Here is a 16,414-nt window from a genome sequence, read left to right as displayed (position 1 = left end):
CTCCAAAACTTTGAGGAGTCCACCAAGATGGTGAGTGGCGATGACGTCATAATTAGCATCACCATCCTGCTTCTCTGTCTTCTTAAATGCTCTCTGCTCACAATTAAAGAGTATGCATTGCTGGCGCATGATGAGATGGAGCATGGAACCATACAAAGTGAGTCCACACAGCCCAGCCTCATCTCATCCCAGCATGGATTGGGTGACAATAAGGAGGAGGAGGAAGAACAGGAGCTAGTTTCCTGCGCTATAGACAGTACTACCTGCACTATTGTCATCCCGTCTGTTCAGCATGGATGGCCAGAGGACAGGGAGGAGGAAGAAGAGGAGGATGAGGAGGAGAGCATGGTCAGTCGTCCTCTTGGTGAGAACATGGAAGTCTAAACTCTTTGCAGTGTTACACATATGGCTGAGTTTATGTTACGCTGCACTTCGTCCAAATGTTGTGTGACAGTCATTACTGGTTGGTGACACTTCTAGACCCACGCTACAAGGAGAACTTTTTGTCTCTTATTCCCTTGCCAAACGGGCCTAATAAAATGGGGTAGTACCAGAATGCCCTTGTTACGGAATTATTAAAAAAATTCCCATCTGTAAAACGCTGGTGACAGAGGTCACAGTTTGTTGGACAACCAGCAGAGGCAGGGGAACACTGTCAAAGTTCTGGGACAGTTTTCTCAGACCCTCAGATCACACAGGCCCTGAGGCGCGAGGTACTCTCCCAAGGAGAGAAAGTTTTGGAAAGTGCTGAGGGAGTACCTTGCCGACCGTACCTTATAATTATTGGGTATCCAAACTGGACACGTGACATGAACTGGCTCTCTATACCTTGGAGGTCCTGGCCTTCCATGCCGCTAGCGTTTTGTCAAAACAGATTTTGGTGACGCTGATGGAATTATAACCGATAGGCACATCCGCCTGTCAACTGAAAATGCTGACAGGCTAACTCTTATAAAAATGAAAAGGGCTGGATTGGGCCAGACTTCTCAACACCACCGAATGAAAGCAGCGTAGCATAAACTGTAATAGAGTCTTTTTTTTGGGAGGTCTAACTCTATTCGCATGCACCTCTGTCTTCACACCCAGACATGGGTATACGCTTCTTAATTTTGTCTATTTGCTCTTGTCCGCCCCCTTCTCCTCATCCTCCACCACCATATCACCACAATATCTACCATTTCACCACATCTACATCTCTTGCAAGGGGCACTGGAGTTCCTCCAAACTTTTGGCAGCCATTGCATTCAATGCATAGGCAAACAGTATGGGAGACGCACTTCCTAATAATGGGAACATTGTTTTCAGGAGACCCTCCGACCTCTACGTCTCTTGCAAGAGACAATAGAGTGCCTTCAATTTTTTGGCAGCCGTTGCATTCACTGCATAGGCAAACAGTATGGAAGACCAATTTCCTAAAAATGGGAACATTGTTTTCAGGAGGCACTCAGACCTCTACGTCTCTTGCAAGGGACATTGAAGTTACTCCAAATTTTTGGCAGCCATTGCATTCACTGCATAGGCAAACAGTATGGGAGACCCACTCCTTTCTAATGAGGACATGTCGTTTCTGTGGCCCAGCTCTATGTGTCTTTAAATTGATATTAGGGTATTTCCTACATTTTGACAGCAGTTGGACTCACTGCATGCCCTATAACTGTATAGCAGACCCGCTCCTTTCTAATAAGAACATGTTGTTACTGTGGCCCAGCTCTATGTGTCTTTAAATTGGTAATTGGTATTTTCCCAAATTTTGGAAGCCCTTGCAATCACTGCATGGGCATTACCACTATAGGAGACCCACTCCTTTATAATGGTAACATTGTTTTTACTGAGACCCTCATCTACGTCTCATCAAAGGGGTATTGGGGTGCGTCCATGCGTCCAAATTTTTGGCAGCCCTTGCAGTCACTACATACCTACTAACAGTATAGGAGACCCACTCTTTAATAATGGGAACAACAAAGCATAGCCGACTGCTGGCTCTTTAAAAATAGTAAGGGCCGCCTGATGGCCCTATAAAAATAGTGTTTGTGACTTTCAGAGTCCCTCCTTCATAAATTTAACAGGATGTGTCTGATCATGTCTAACAAACCACATGACCAGATAAGGCAGTAAAATGTTAAAATGACATTTCCTAGTGAATGCATTTTTCACCGTTGAAAGCAATGCAAAATTGCAAAAACTCATCAAAAATGCTACATGTGAACATAGCCCATTGTGTGGAGAAGCATTTTTGTTTTTGGTTATTTATTTTGCCTTATATACAAGTCATTACCTTGGAAAGAATGTTCCTTAACATTTTTTCCAGGAAAATTATTATTGGTTTCATTTTTGTATGTTTTATTGTGAGTCCGTAAAAGGGGCGTAATTCCTCTGACAACGTTGTTGACAGCAGTGACCTGGGAGTCAGAGATGCTCCCAGGGGTCTTTCCCATGCTGTTCCAATGTCATTTGAGCACTGTTCCCTTCTATTTGGGCAATTTTTAGGCCCTCTGCAGACAGCCGGAGAGGGCCGCCTGAAAAATGCCCGAATTTCCCATAGATTTACATTGGGCTCGTTACTCAGACTGAGCACTTGATCATTCCAATTTGCTTGACCCGAGCAACAAGTACATGAGCATTTTAGCGATCGCTCATCATTATTCCTCACCAATCGCCGCACAGGAACCTAAATCCTCTATTTCCCTAGCGCTTTGCCCTGATAGGGAAGGGTGGGATGAGAACTAGTCAGTCCCCATTAACAAATAATGACAACAAAGGAGACAAACACGGGGAAAAGTAACTTAGCTTGAGCTGACTTCAGAGAAATTACTCCTAACGTCCTCCAAGCATCAAAGAGGAAGTAAGCAGACTGCAACAGCTCCAAACCTTCACAATAGAACAAGTAAATATCACCAGTGCCTCCCTGTAGCAAACATCAAGTATTTAAACACCCAGGCCTGGGTGTCAATTAGCTGGAGGGAGGAAGCCACTGGGCCCCAGACTGAGATAGCTAAGAAGGAGTTTGTAATGCCAAATGAAGAGATCTTCTGCAACCAACTGCTGGGCGACTGTCACTTCTGACACACTCATGACAGTACCCCCTCTACGAGTGGCCTCCGGACACTCAGGACCAGGTTTCTAAGTATAAGAGGTGTGGAATGAGCGAATCAACCTGGGAGTGTTCACCTCTAATGCTGAAACCCACATCCTCTCCTCTGGACCATAACCCTTTCAGTGCACCAAGTATTGTAGAGAACGATGTTGGAGACGAGAATCTACAATCCTTGAAATCTGAAACCCCAGATTCCCATCAACCATTATTGGGGCGAAAATAGGGATGAGGGCTCAAGAGGTTCCACATATTTCTTGAGTAAGGACCTATGGAAGACATTGTAGACCTTAAGGGCCTATTCTATAGGGACCAATAAACCTAGGTCCAAACTTCCAAAAAGGGACTTCCAATTTGATATTCCAGTAGACAACCACACAAAGTCATTCACATTTAGGTCCAGACCTGGCAAGCGTTTTCTGTCAGCCATGCGTTTATACCTGTCTCCCATGATCTTTAAATTACTCAGAACCCCCCGACAAATCGAGGAGAGCGATGAAGCAAAACGTTCCTCCTCAGGAACTCCTGAAGTTCCTCCCCCACTAAAGGTACAAAACTGAAGATGGTAATTGTATGCACCAAAGAACGGTGACCTGCCGGTGAATTCTTGACGATGATTATTAATGGCAAATTCTGCCAGCAGTAAGTAGGATGCCCAATCCTCCTGATTTTCAGAGACTAAACACCTGAGGTAAGTCTCCAAATTTTGATTGATGCGTTTGGGCTGTCCATCCGACTGAGTGTGGAAGCCAGAGGAAAAGGACAGCTGCACCCCCAGTCGAGAACAGAATACTTTCCAGAACTTGGAAACAAACTGGGTTCCCCTATCTGACATCACATTGGAGGGAACCCCTTAAAACTTCACAATTTCATTTATAAACACCTGTGCAAGTGTCTTGGTATTTGGAAGTGCAGGTAATGCGACTAAGTGAACCTTTTTACTGAACCTATCTACAACCACCAACACCACCGTTTTGTCTGCAGAAACCGGTAGGTCAGTAATGAAATCAATGGACAAGTGTGTCCATATCCTGCTAGAGATAGGTAGCGGAAGAAGAGTACCAGACGGACGGGTATGCAACACTTTACAACTCGCGCAAATACTACAAGCATAAACGTGTTCAATTTCAACCCGATGCAACCCCGGCCACCAAAAATGACGAGAGAGGAGGTCCGCGGTTGCCTTACCACCTGGATGACCAGCAAGCACAGAGTCGTGTTGTTCCTTAATTACTTTGCGGCGCAGGTTAGATGGTACAAACAGCCTTCCTGAAGGGCAGGAGGCATGGGCGCCCCCCTGGGCCTCCAACACCTCACCCTCCAGTTCAGGATAAAGTGTCAAAATGACTACTCCCTTCTGTAATATCGGGGCAGGGTTCTCATGGTCACCACCACCAGTGAAGCTCCGGGACAGAGCATCAGCCTTGACATTTTTGACCCCTGGGTGAAAAGTGACAACAAGATTGAACCTAGTAAAAAACAGGGACCATTTGACTTGCCTACAGGGCCGGCCCGAACGTATAGGCGAACTAGGCGGCCGCCTAGGGCGTCAACCCTAAGGGGGTGCCAGAGAAAAAATAGAAAAAATTATAAAAAATCTTTTGAAAAGGCAAAAAGTTTTAGGGATGGAAAGAAAAGTGTACATAATTTTTTTTTACCATAAATTTAAAAGAAAAACCGTTGAGCTTCAATTTATGCATGGAAAGGAGGCTCTAAACTACGGACGTGAGTCGTTTGCATCGTCTGCTGACAGGTGTTTGATCCCATGCGTTTATTTTGCTCCTAAGTTTTCAAATGTTGGTAAAGCAAACAACCAAAAATGCACACACTACACTAAGGGGGCGCCCGAGAGAAAAAAATACGTATACTTAAAAGGTAGGTGTACCATATGGCCTATTTATACATAGTTTGGACTTTAGGTACTAGGCATTAGTTGGCGATTATATTGATAGATGTCATCAGCAGTCGATGCAGCTAGTGGGAGGAGTCTGTTTTGTCGCATTGGCGTAGACTGCCTGGACTGCCAGTCAGGCCAGCTAAGGCAAGTGAGATAGTATCTACGTTTTTTGCATATCGGCGCGCGCGATTATAATATTTTCGAGGTATGTCTCTACTGTTTGCATGCTTTATCATGTGAGCCATTGCTGTTATTTTGTATATTCATTAGATTCATTGTTCCATGAGGTTTCATGAATGCAAATAGAAAATAGGAGGTTTTTAGTAAATTTTTGGCCTAGGTTCTAAAGTGTTAGGCGCTGCGAGGTAGGTATATTGTTTTGATTTTCAAAAATATTGGAAACATTGGAAATTGTTAAAGAAATTTGTGGTTTTTGTCTTAAAAGTAAAATCGTATTATATAATGTTCAGATAACAATTTTAATCTGCGCGTTAACTTTTAGGTAAATGCTGTGTGTTGTAACGAGTCATGGCTGATAATAAGAAAAAACTTTCAGGGTTTCAGAACCGTAAAAGAAAAGCTGAGGAGGAGAAATCACTTTCAAAAATCAAAGGGTCATTTTTAAAATATCTAAGCTATAGAAATGAAGACGCGGAATTCCAAACGTTGGAACAACAGGCTTCTGTTGCCTCGGAAATATCGAATGTGGAAATAGAATTTGTTTCTCATGCTGAAAATAGTGAACTACAACCATCAATATCTGGTGGTAGATCTGATCAAAGTACCAGTACTGACATGGAGGCTGGTACATCTATAGAAATACTACGCAAAGACTATTCGGACGATCCCGCTACTTGGACCGTAATCAATGATGACTTACGCCTAGATGTAGTAAAACTTGGCCCCACACAAGTTAAAGATTTCGATTTTCCTTTGGACACTAATCGTAGAAAATTTTCTTGTGTTCACTATAAACGTCATCTTGTCAATGATGAAAATCTTGAACGCAATTGGCTAACGTATTCTATTCAGAAAAATTCAGTTTTTTGTTTTTGCTGCACGTTGTTTCCAGACTCATCACTTCAACTAGGAATCATCAAACGCTCAGCCTTAGGTACTGATGGTGTAAATAACTGGAAAAACATATCTGCTATTTTATCCAGCCAAGAAAAAAGCAAAGATCACATGATTAGCTTTCAAAAATGGTAGGAACTCGAAAATAGACTTAAGATGAACAAGAACATTGACGAAGAACACTTACGCAAAATTGAAGAGCAAGAAAAATACTGGCATCAAATTTTAGAAAGGTTGATAGCTCTAGTGAGGGTATTAGGTACGCAAAACTTAGCGTTCCGTGGATCAAATGATGCATTGTTTGCATCTAATAATGGGAACTTTTTGAAATTTGTGGAGTATTTGGCTATGTTCGATCCCGTCATGTGTGAGCACATTCGGAAAATCCGGGACAAAGAGATTCATGCACATTATTTGGGAAAAACAATACAGAATGAGATGATTCAACTGCTAAGCAATGGTATTCAGGAAAAGATTCTTGACGATGTCAAAACTGCAAAATACTTTTCTGTAGTGCTGGATTGTACTTCTGACGTGTCTCATGTTGAACAAATGACTATCATTGTTCGGTTTGTTTCCACATCAGAAGACAAAAAGTTTGAAATTAAAGAGCACTTCTTGGGATTCATTCCTGTTTCTGATACAACTGGAGGTGGTTTGACAGCCGCTGTCTTGAACAAATTTGAAGAACTGTCGCTCTCTGTGGACAACTTACGAGGGCAAGGCTACGACAAGGGGAGCAACATGAAGGGAAAAAACATTGGACTACAAAGACGAATTTTGGACATAAACCCACGTGCATTCTTTGTGCCTTGCAGCTCCCATTCTCTAAACTTAGTCGTCAACGATGCCGCTAAATGTTGTTTTGGAGCGACAACTTTTTTCCTGTTAGTTCAAAATCTCTACGTATTTTTCTCTTCGTCAACTCAGCGTTGGGAAGTACTCGTGCATCATTTGCCATCTCTGACTCTAAAACCTCTAAGCGAAACAAGGTGGGAAAGTAGAATTGATGCTCTGGCCCCCCTCCGTTACCAATTGAGCGAAGTCCATGATGCCCTAATGGACATAGCAGAAAATATTAGTCTCACAGGAAGCTCTGGAAATGTCTCCCGGCTAGAAGCTCAAGGTCTTGCTAAACAAGTTGGAACCTTTTCTTTTGTTACATCTGTTCTAGTATGGTTCAACATTTTGTACGAAATCAATTTGACAAGTAAGTTACTTCAGTCACAAGAATTCAATTTAGCTGCTGCTTCTCAACACCTTGACAAAACAAAGAAATATCTGCAATCATTAAGAAGCGATGAAGAGTTTGAGAAGCTGTTAGTTGATGCGAGGGAAATCGCAGAAGAGCTTGGCATACCAGCTAATTTTGAGTCAAGTTCTGCACCAAAACGTTTAAAGAAAAAAAACAGACAGTTCTCTTATGAAGGGAAAGATGAGCCCATAAGATATGAGAAACAGAGTTTCAAAATTAGCTTTTACTTTGCGATCTTAGATACTGCTATAAATTCAGTTGATGAGCGTTTCACTAAGCTGAAAGAAATGGATTGGAAATTTGGATTTTTGTACCACATCCGTTCATTTGAGGGAAAACCAAGCAAATTTGTTCTGGATAAGTGTAAAGCTCTGGAAAAGTCTCTTACACACAACGAAGTAAAAGACATCGATGCCATAGAGCTATGTGGTGAACTGCAGGCAATGTCAAGACGTGTTACAGAAGATTCATCACCAAAAGACGTTCTTGAACTTTTGCTTAAATCTGACTTGAAAGAAAGTGTCCCCAACCTGGTGGTGGCTCTAAGAATTCTTTTGACTCTGCCTGTGTCCGTGGCCTCAGGAGAGAGAAGCTTCTCAAAACTAAAGCTAATTAAAACATATTTAAGGGCAAATATGACGCAAGAGAGGTTGGTTGGGTTGGCAACAATTTCGATAGAATCTGAAGTTGCTAAACAAATTAATCTCTGTGACTTAGTGTCATCCTTTTAAAAAAAAAGGCAAGGAAACCAAAAATTTAATTACCTATGGTCGTTTTTGTTTTGTGTTATTGATTACTTTGTATATATTTGTCCTATACAACTTCTCAGAAGATTAAAGAGTTAGGAGAGAGTTAATTAATCATTGTTGTTGTGGTTTATTTTGCTCCTAAATTTATATCCCAAGTTTTCATCTACTGCCAAGAATAGTAGGGGCGCAACAAAATAGTTTCGCCTAGGGAGCCGTAATCTCTCAGGCCGGCCTTGGTTATAGTCCCAATTGAGCCCGGATCTCCCATCATTGTGCCTGTGTGGGATTACAGAATGAGACAGAAGTATTTCCTCAAGTGACAAGCGAAGAAGATCTGTGGTCAGTTCTACAAGATGTTTGTAAAAACCTCCCTGCCGAGCTCCTACATAAACTGTGTTCAAATGACAAGTACCTAGAAGAACTAATGAAGACAAAGGGCGATCACCAAATATTGATGTGATTTAAATGTAACTTTTGTTTATTCACTTTGCATTTTGTTAATTGATAAAAATAAACTATTAACACTTCTATTTTTAATGCATTCTTACTTTGCAGCATTTTTTCAACACCTGCCTAACAATTTTGCACAGTACTCTATTTCTATCCCCTTTAATATATACTGCTCAAAAAAATAACGGGAACACTCAAATCACACATCCTAAATCTGAATTAATTAAATATTCTCATTGAATACTTTGTTCTCTACAAAGTTGAATGTGCTGACAACAAAATCACACAAAAATCATCAATGGAAATCAAATTTATTAACCAATGGAGGCCTGGATTTGGAGTCACCCCCAAAATTAAAGTGGAGAAACACACTACAGGCTGATCCAACTTTGATGTAATGTCCTTAAAACAAGTCAAATTGTGTGTGGCCTCCACATGCCTGTATGACCTCCCTACAACGCCTGGGCATGCTCCTGATGAGGTTGCAGATAATCTCCTCCCAGACCTGGACTAAAGCATCCGGCAACTCCTGGACAGTCTGTGGTGCAACATGACGTTGGGGGATGGAGTAAGACATGATGTCCCAGATGTGCTCAATCGGATTCAGGTCTGGGGAACAGGTAAACTAGTCCAAAGCTTCAATGCCTTCATCTTGCAGGAACTGCTGACACACTCCAGTCACATGAGGTCTGGCATTGTCCTGCATTAGGAGGAACCCAGCGCCAACCGCACCAGCATATGGTCTCAAAAGGGGTCTGAGGATCTCATCTCGGTACCTAATGGCAGTCAGGCTACCTCTGGCGAGCATATGGAGGGCTGTGCGGCCCTCCAAAGAAATGCCACCCCACACCATTACTGACCCACTGCCAAACCGGTAATGCTGAAGGATGTTGCAGGCTGCAGATCGCTCTTCACAGCGTTTCCAGACTCTGTCACGTCTGTCACATGTGCTCAGTGTGAACCTGCTTTCTCCTGTGAAGAGCACAGGGCGGCAGTGGTGACTTTGCCAATCCTGGTGTTCTGTGGCAAATGCCAAGTGTCCTGCACGGTGTTGGGCTGTGAGCACAACCCCCATCTGTGGACGTCGGGCCCTCATACCACCCTCATGGAGTCGGTTTCTAACCGTTTGTGCAGACACATGCACATTTGTGGCCAGCTGGCGGTCATTTAACAGGGTTCTGGCAGTGCTCCTCCTGTTCCTCCTTGCACAAAGGCGGAGGTAGCGGTCCTGGTGTACAGGCCTGTCTCCTGGTAGCCTCTGGACACTACGCTGACAGACACAGCAAACCTTCTTGCCACAGCTCGCATTGATGTGCCATCCTGGATGAGCTGCACTACTTGAGCAACTTCTGTGGGTTGTAGAGTCCGTCTCATGCTACCACGAGTGTGAAAGCACAACCAACATTCAAAAGTGACCAAAACATCAGCCAGAAAGCATTGGTACTGAGATGTGGTCTGCGGTCCCCACCTGCAGAACCACTCCTTTATTGTGTGGGTCTTGATAATTGCCAATAATTTCCATCTATTATCTATTCCATTTGCACAACAGCATGTGAAATTGATTGTCAATCAGTGTTGCTTCCTACGTGGACAGTTTGATTTCACAGAAGTTTGATTTACTTGGAGTTATATTCTGTTGTTTAAGTGTTCCCTTTATTTTTTTGAGCAGTGTACAATGAGGTACACACCAGGGGTGTCCCCTTCCCCCATTATAGTTTGCAATATTGTTGGACCCTTTATCAACGCTGATTAGGCAGGATAACGATATCAGGGGTTATAAATATGGAAGTGAAACAGAAAAGACAGGATTATAATCTAATGATATTATGTTACTTCTGGGGACTAATGATGCTATAGTGAGGATCTGTAGGAGAAATAAAGAATATGGGGCCCGATCTGGTTCTGACAATCCATTGGGCGTAATCAGCTTGTATCCCAATACATAGTGTGATAGACACAAGTTGTGACTGAGGAAGGTTCTACTGAAAACATGTAAAGTATTAATTAGAGATGAGCGTTGTTCTACTCGAAATGTTCGCCAATCTCAAATTCGAGCTGTTTTGGGCGGTGTTCGAGCCGTTCGGCGAACACGAACGATTTGAGAAAAATTCGGCTGTTCGAGGTTATGTTCGATAACTGTTCGTGCACCAAAATCATAACTTGATTTTTTCTCAGTAATGATGAAAATTAATGTTAATACGCAGTTTGAGTGTACAGCGGGGTGGGGGGAGGGGCAGGGGATGGATCTCTGCAGGAATAATGAAGATCTCCATTTTTTTTTCTCTTTACCGCATTTGCAGTGGGGAGGTGCAGTCTGTCAGAGTATCAGCAGCGCACACACGGAGCGAACTGCTGTTTTTCACAAAAGCAAGGGCATGTGTCATTGGCAGTGTATGTCACATGTCCTTGCCCTATAAGACCAAGCCATTTTCCCCGTCGCCACCATTTTCTCACTGCTGCAGCTGCGTGTTAGACGGCACCGCTGTTGCTGTGTGCGCTATACCTTGTTAATTTCAAGCCAATTTTCGCACAAATCTACAGATAGCTTGGGAGTAGGGAATAGTTGTGATTGCAGTCCTTTTAAGGACTAGGTTACAGCATTTCCTACGACTTTTATCAGGCAGGTCTGTGCTCTTAAATTGATAGATTGTGGGAGTAAAGACTAATTGTAATTGCAGTCCTTTTCAGGACTAGGTTACATCAGTTCCTATCAGTTTTTGCCACGCAGGTCTGTGCCAGTGCTGTGCAAGTTTTTTTCACAGCATTTGGCTGAATCTAGCAAAGCTAATCCTTTTTGGCCTATTGCAGAGTGTGTTAGTCAGTGGAGTAGCCTATCTGTGTTGCAAGATATACCACCTGTGTATAGAATACCAATTTTTTTACTGCACCTAGTGAAGTAAAATCTTTTGGGCATAGCATCATTCTATTAGCCCATCTATACTGACCTCCATCAGGTTGCAAATTGAATATAATTTTTTTCTGCATCTAGCTCTGAAAAAATATTTGGGCTTCTAGCAGTGTGTGTGATTTGTTCTATTAGTCCATCTATACTGACCTCCATCAGGTTGCAAACTGAATATAATTTTTTTCTGCATCTAGCTCTGAAAAAATATTTGGCCTTCTAGCAGTGTGTGGGACTTTCTCTATTAGTCCATCTATACTGACCTCCATCAGGTTGCAAATTAAAAATAATTTTTATCTGCATCTAGCTCTGAAAAAATATTTGGCCTTCTAGCAGTGTGTGGGACTTTCTCTATTAGTCCATCTATACTGACCTCCATCAGGTTGCAAATTAAAAATAATTTTTATCTGCATCTACCTCTGAAAAAATATTTGGGCTTCTAGCTGTGTGTGGGACTTGTTCTATTAGTCCATCTATACTGACCTCCATCAGGTTGCAAATTAAAAATATTTTTTTTCTGCATCTAGCTCTGAAAAAATATTTGGCCTTCTAGCAGTGTGTGGGACTTTCTCTATTAGTCCATCTATACTGACCTCCATCAGGTTGCAAACTGAATATGTTTTTTTTCTGCATCTACCTCTGAAAAAATATTGGGCTTCTAGCTGTGTGTGAGACTTGTTCTATTAATCCATCTATACAGACCTCCATCAGGTTGAAAACTGAATATATTTTTTTTCTGCATCTACCTCTGAAAAAATATTGGACTTCTAGCTGTGTGTGGGACTTGTTCTATTAATCCATCTATACAGACCTCCATCAGGTTGCAAACTGAATATAATTTTTTTCTGCATCTAGCTCTGAAAAAATATTTGGCCTTCTAGCAGTGTGTGGGACTTTCTCTATTAGTCCATCTATACTGACCTCTATCAGGTTGCAAATTAAAAATAATTTTTATCTGCATCTAGCTCTGAAAAAATATTTGGCCTTCTAGCAGTGTGTGGGACTTTCTATATTAGTCCATCTATACTGACCTCCATCAGGTTGCAAATTAAAAATAATTTTTATCTGCATCTACCTCTGAAAAAATATTTGGGCTTCTAGCTGTGTGTGGGACTTGTTCTATTAGTCCATCTATACTGACCTCCATCAGGTTGCAAACTGAATATAATTTTTTTCTGCATCTAACTCTGAAAAAATATTTGGCCTTCTAGCAGTGTGTGGGACTTTCTCTATTAGTCCATCTATACTGACCTCCATCAGGTTGCAAATTAAAAATAATTTTTATCTGCATCTACCTCTGAAAAAATATTTGGCCTTCTAGCAGTGTGTGGGACTTTCTCTATTAGTCCATCTATACTGACCTCCATCAGGTTGCAAATTAAAAATAATTTTTATCTGCATCTACCTCTGAAAAACTATTTGGGCTTCTAGCTGAGTGTGGGACTTGTTCTATTAGTCCATCTATACTGACCTCCATCAGGTTGCAAACTGAATATAATTTTTTTCTGCATCTAGCTCTGAAAAAATATTTGGCCTTCTAGCAGTGTGTGGGACTTTCTCTATTAGTCCATCTATACTGACCTCCATCAGGTTGCAAATTAAAAATAATTTTTATCTGCATCTACCTCTGAAAAAATATTTGGGCTTCTAGCTGTGTGTGGGACTTGTTCTATTAGTCCATCTATACTGACCTCCATCAGGTTGCAAACTGAATATAATTTTTTTCTGCATCTAGCTCTGAAAAAATATTTGGCCTTCTAGCAGTGTGTGGGACTTGTTCTATTAGTCCACCTATACTGACCTCCATCAGGTTGCAAATTCAAAATAATTTTTTTCTGCATCTAGCTCTGAAAAAATATTTGGCCTTCTAGCAGTGTGTGGGACTTTCTCTATTAGTCCATCTATACTGACCTCCATCAGGTTGCAAACTGAATATATTTTTTTTCTGCATCTACCTCTGAAAAAATATTTGGGCTTCTAGCTGTGTGTGGGACTTGTTCTATTAGTCCATCTATACTGACCTCCATCAGGTTGCAAATCGAATATAATTTTTTTCTGCATCTAACCCAGCCAATAGTTTTGGCCTAATACCACAGTTTGGCCACTCAGCTCTGCTCGGTTCCCATCCATTGTTTTTTTGTGCAAACAACTCCAGAGTTGTGAATTAGTTAACCACCAAAATGAGTGGAAAAAGGCCTGCTGCTGGTGGAAAGGGGAATAGGCGTGTTGGGAAGGGGAAAAAAGGTTGTGTCCGTGGGGTAGGTGTTAAAGCAACAGTAACATCTGCAGAAGAAAGACCATCTTCCAGCCAAACTAAAATGTCTACTTCTTTTAGCGGACAATGTGATAAGATCCCTTTCTTACGGCCACGCCAATCGCTACAAATTCCAGATGAGGCACAAAAACAGCAGGTGCTTCAACGGATATCAAGTGCTCCTTTAAGTGGGCTATCCTCCACATCAACTTCAACATCACAAATACTCCAGTCCTCAAAGGTGTCACCCCAATCGCACTTGCTTCCTCACAGCTCCCAAATCTCCAGCTGCCCATCTGAGTATGAGGTAGAACAGATGGTTGAGTCTGCAGAGCTGTTTACTCATACTATAGCCTGGGAATCAGAGGTCGACTCCAGCGCTTCTGTGAATCCAGACGAGGAAATGATCTGCACTGATGCCCAGAATCTTTATGAGTCGGATCCAGGACCAGACGCAGAAGGTTCTGACCATAATGTAGACACTCATTCCCAAACTGTAACTCCTGTTGGTGGAGACAATGAGGAAGACGATGATGAGACTCAAATACCTGATTGGAGCGACAACTTTAATTTTTTGTCAGGGCAGGAACAGGTTGGCTCTGAGGACGACGGGTGTGATAACGCACAGGGTGATGATGATGAGGTTGGAGATCCCACTTACTGTCAACCCACAGTCAGCCAAGAGATGAGGTCAGCAGAGGAGGTGGAGGAAGATGCTAGTGACGACGAGGTCAGGTTGCGCCTTCCTGGACAGAGACGTATTACTGGAAGCACGTCAACAACTGCATCCTCAAACACAACTCTGCCTCTCACCACAAGTCGTGGTGGCTCTTCAGGTCGCATGGGTGCTAAGCCTTGCATAGCCTGGGCATTTTTTCAGATCGATAAAGATGACCCAACTCGTGTTATCTGTAACATTTGTCAGCAAAAGCTAAGTAGAGGCCAAAAAATACATAGTTTGAGTACTTCATGCATGAACCGGCACATGGACATGAAGCATAAGTTGCAGTGGGAAGCTCAGTGTGCTACAATGCGGCCTAGCCGGCCGGGCCAACCACCGTCTGCCATATCTTGTGCATCCGCGGCCTCTTCATCCTCTGTGACTGGGGGGACAGCAGTCCCACCTGTTTTGGGGCGCAGAACTGCCACCTCTTTACCCGCAACAGCCAGCGTGATTGGCAGGTCATCATTTTCTTTGGAGGTGGTAACACCAGCTGGTGTTGAGCGCTGTCCGACATCGATAGCACCACCTTTGGATCAAGGCAACCTAACATGTCCGCCTGCATCTTCCTCACAGACTGGCAGTTTGCCGGGGACACCCTTATCAACCCCGTCTAAGCACAATAGCCAGCCCTCGGTCCCTCAGATGTGGACAAGTAAAAGACCATTTCCTCCTAGCCATGAGAAAGCTAAGAGGTTGAATTTCACCATCTGCAAGCTCTTGGCTACAGAAATGCTGCCTTTCCGCCTGGTGGACACAGAGGATTTTCGAGACCTTATGTCCGTCGCAGTGCCCCAGTACCAGATGCCCAGTCGGCACTACTTCTCAAAGAAAGGTGTGCCTGCGCTCCACCAGCATGTCGCACACAACATCACCGCTTCTTTGAGAAACTCTGTGTGTGACAGGGTGCATTTCACCACAGACACTTGGACGAGTAGGCATGGACAGGGGCGTTACATGTCGCTGACTGGGCACTGGGTAACTATGGTGACAGCAGGACAAGGGGCTGCTGTCCAAGTCTTGCCGTCCCCACGAGTTGTGCGTCAATCCTCTTTATGTCAAAGTTCCTCCACTGCTTCTGCCTCCTCAACCTCCTCTCGGTCTTCCACCTGCACCCAAAGCCTGTCTGGTCATGCCACAAGCTTTCTAACTGCGCAGAAGGGATCCTGCACACCTCCTTACTATGCTGGCAGTAGGGCTCAACGTCATCAGGCGGTTTTTACTTTGAAATGTCTGGGATATGTGAGTCACACAGCTGAGGAGTTGTGGTCAGCTCTGGAGAACCAATTTCATGAATGGTTGTCTCCACTGCACCTGAAACCAGGGAAGGCCGTGTGCGACAATGCTGCAAACCTGGGTGCGGCCCTTCGCCGGGGCAATGTCACACACGTGCCTTGTATGGCTCACGTGTTGAACCTGGTTGTCCAGCAATTTTTAGCCCACTATCCCAGACTAGATGGCCTTCTGCAGAGGGCACGGTCGCTGTGTGCTCACTTCCGCCGTTCGCATCCCGCAGCTCAGCGACTTACATCTCTACAGAAGTCGTTGGGTCTGCCACTTCACCGGCTAAAATGCGATGTGCCTACCCGGTGGAATTCAACTCTGCACATGTTGAAGCGACTGTGGCAGCACCGACAAGCCCTGGTGCAATACGTTCTGACGTATAGCCTGGGCCAACGAGATCCAGAGGTGGGGCAAATCACGCTGGAGGAGTGGTCTCAGATCAGGGACCTATGCACCCTTCTGCACAGTTTTGAAATGGCGACGAAGATGTTTAGTGCTGACGATGCCATTATCAGCATGACTATTCCGGTGATTTACATGCTGGAGCACATGTTAAACAGAATTCGGAGTCAGGTGGTGGCACAAGAGGAGGTGGAGGAAGTAGAGGAGGAGGAGTTGTATGCGGAAGGGCTAACATCTGCAAGGTCCAGATGGTCGGCAGCACCAAGGCGGCAGGCATGTGAGGGTGGGGGAGATGGTTTGACCAGGGCGCATGGTAGCAGCCAAACTAGTGACGA

This window comes from Phyllobates terribilis, unplaced genomic scaffold (assembly GCF_046119375.1).
Source record: "Phyllobates terribilis strain yellow unplaced genomic scaffold, ASM4611937v1 Scaffold_3__8_contigs__length_932513732, whole genome shotgun sequence".
Taxonomy (NCBI): Eukaryota; Metazoa; Chordata; class Amphibia; order Anura; family Dendrobatidae; genus Phyllobates; species Phyllobates terribilis.
This window is presented reverse-complemented; position numbering follows the sequence as displayed.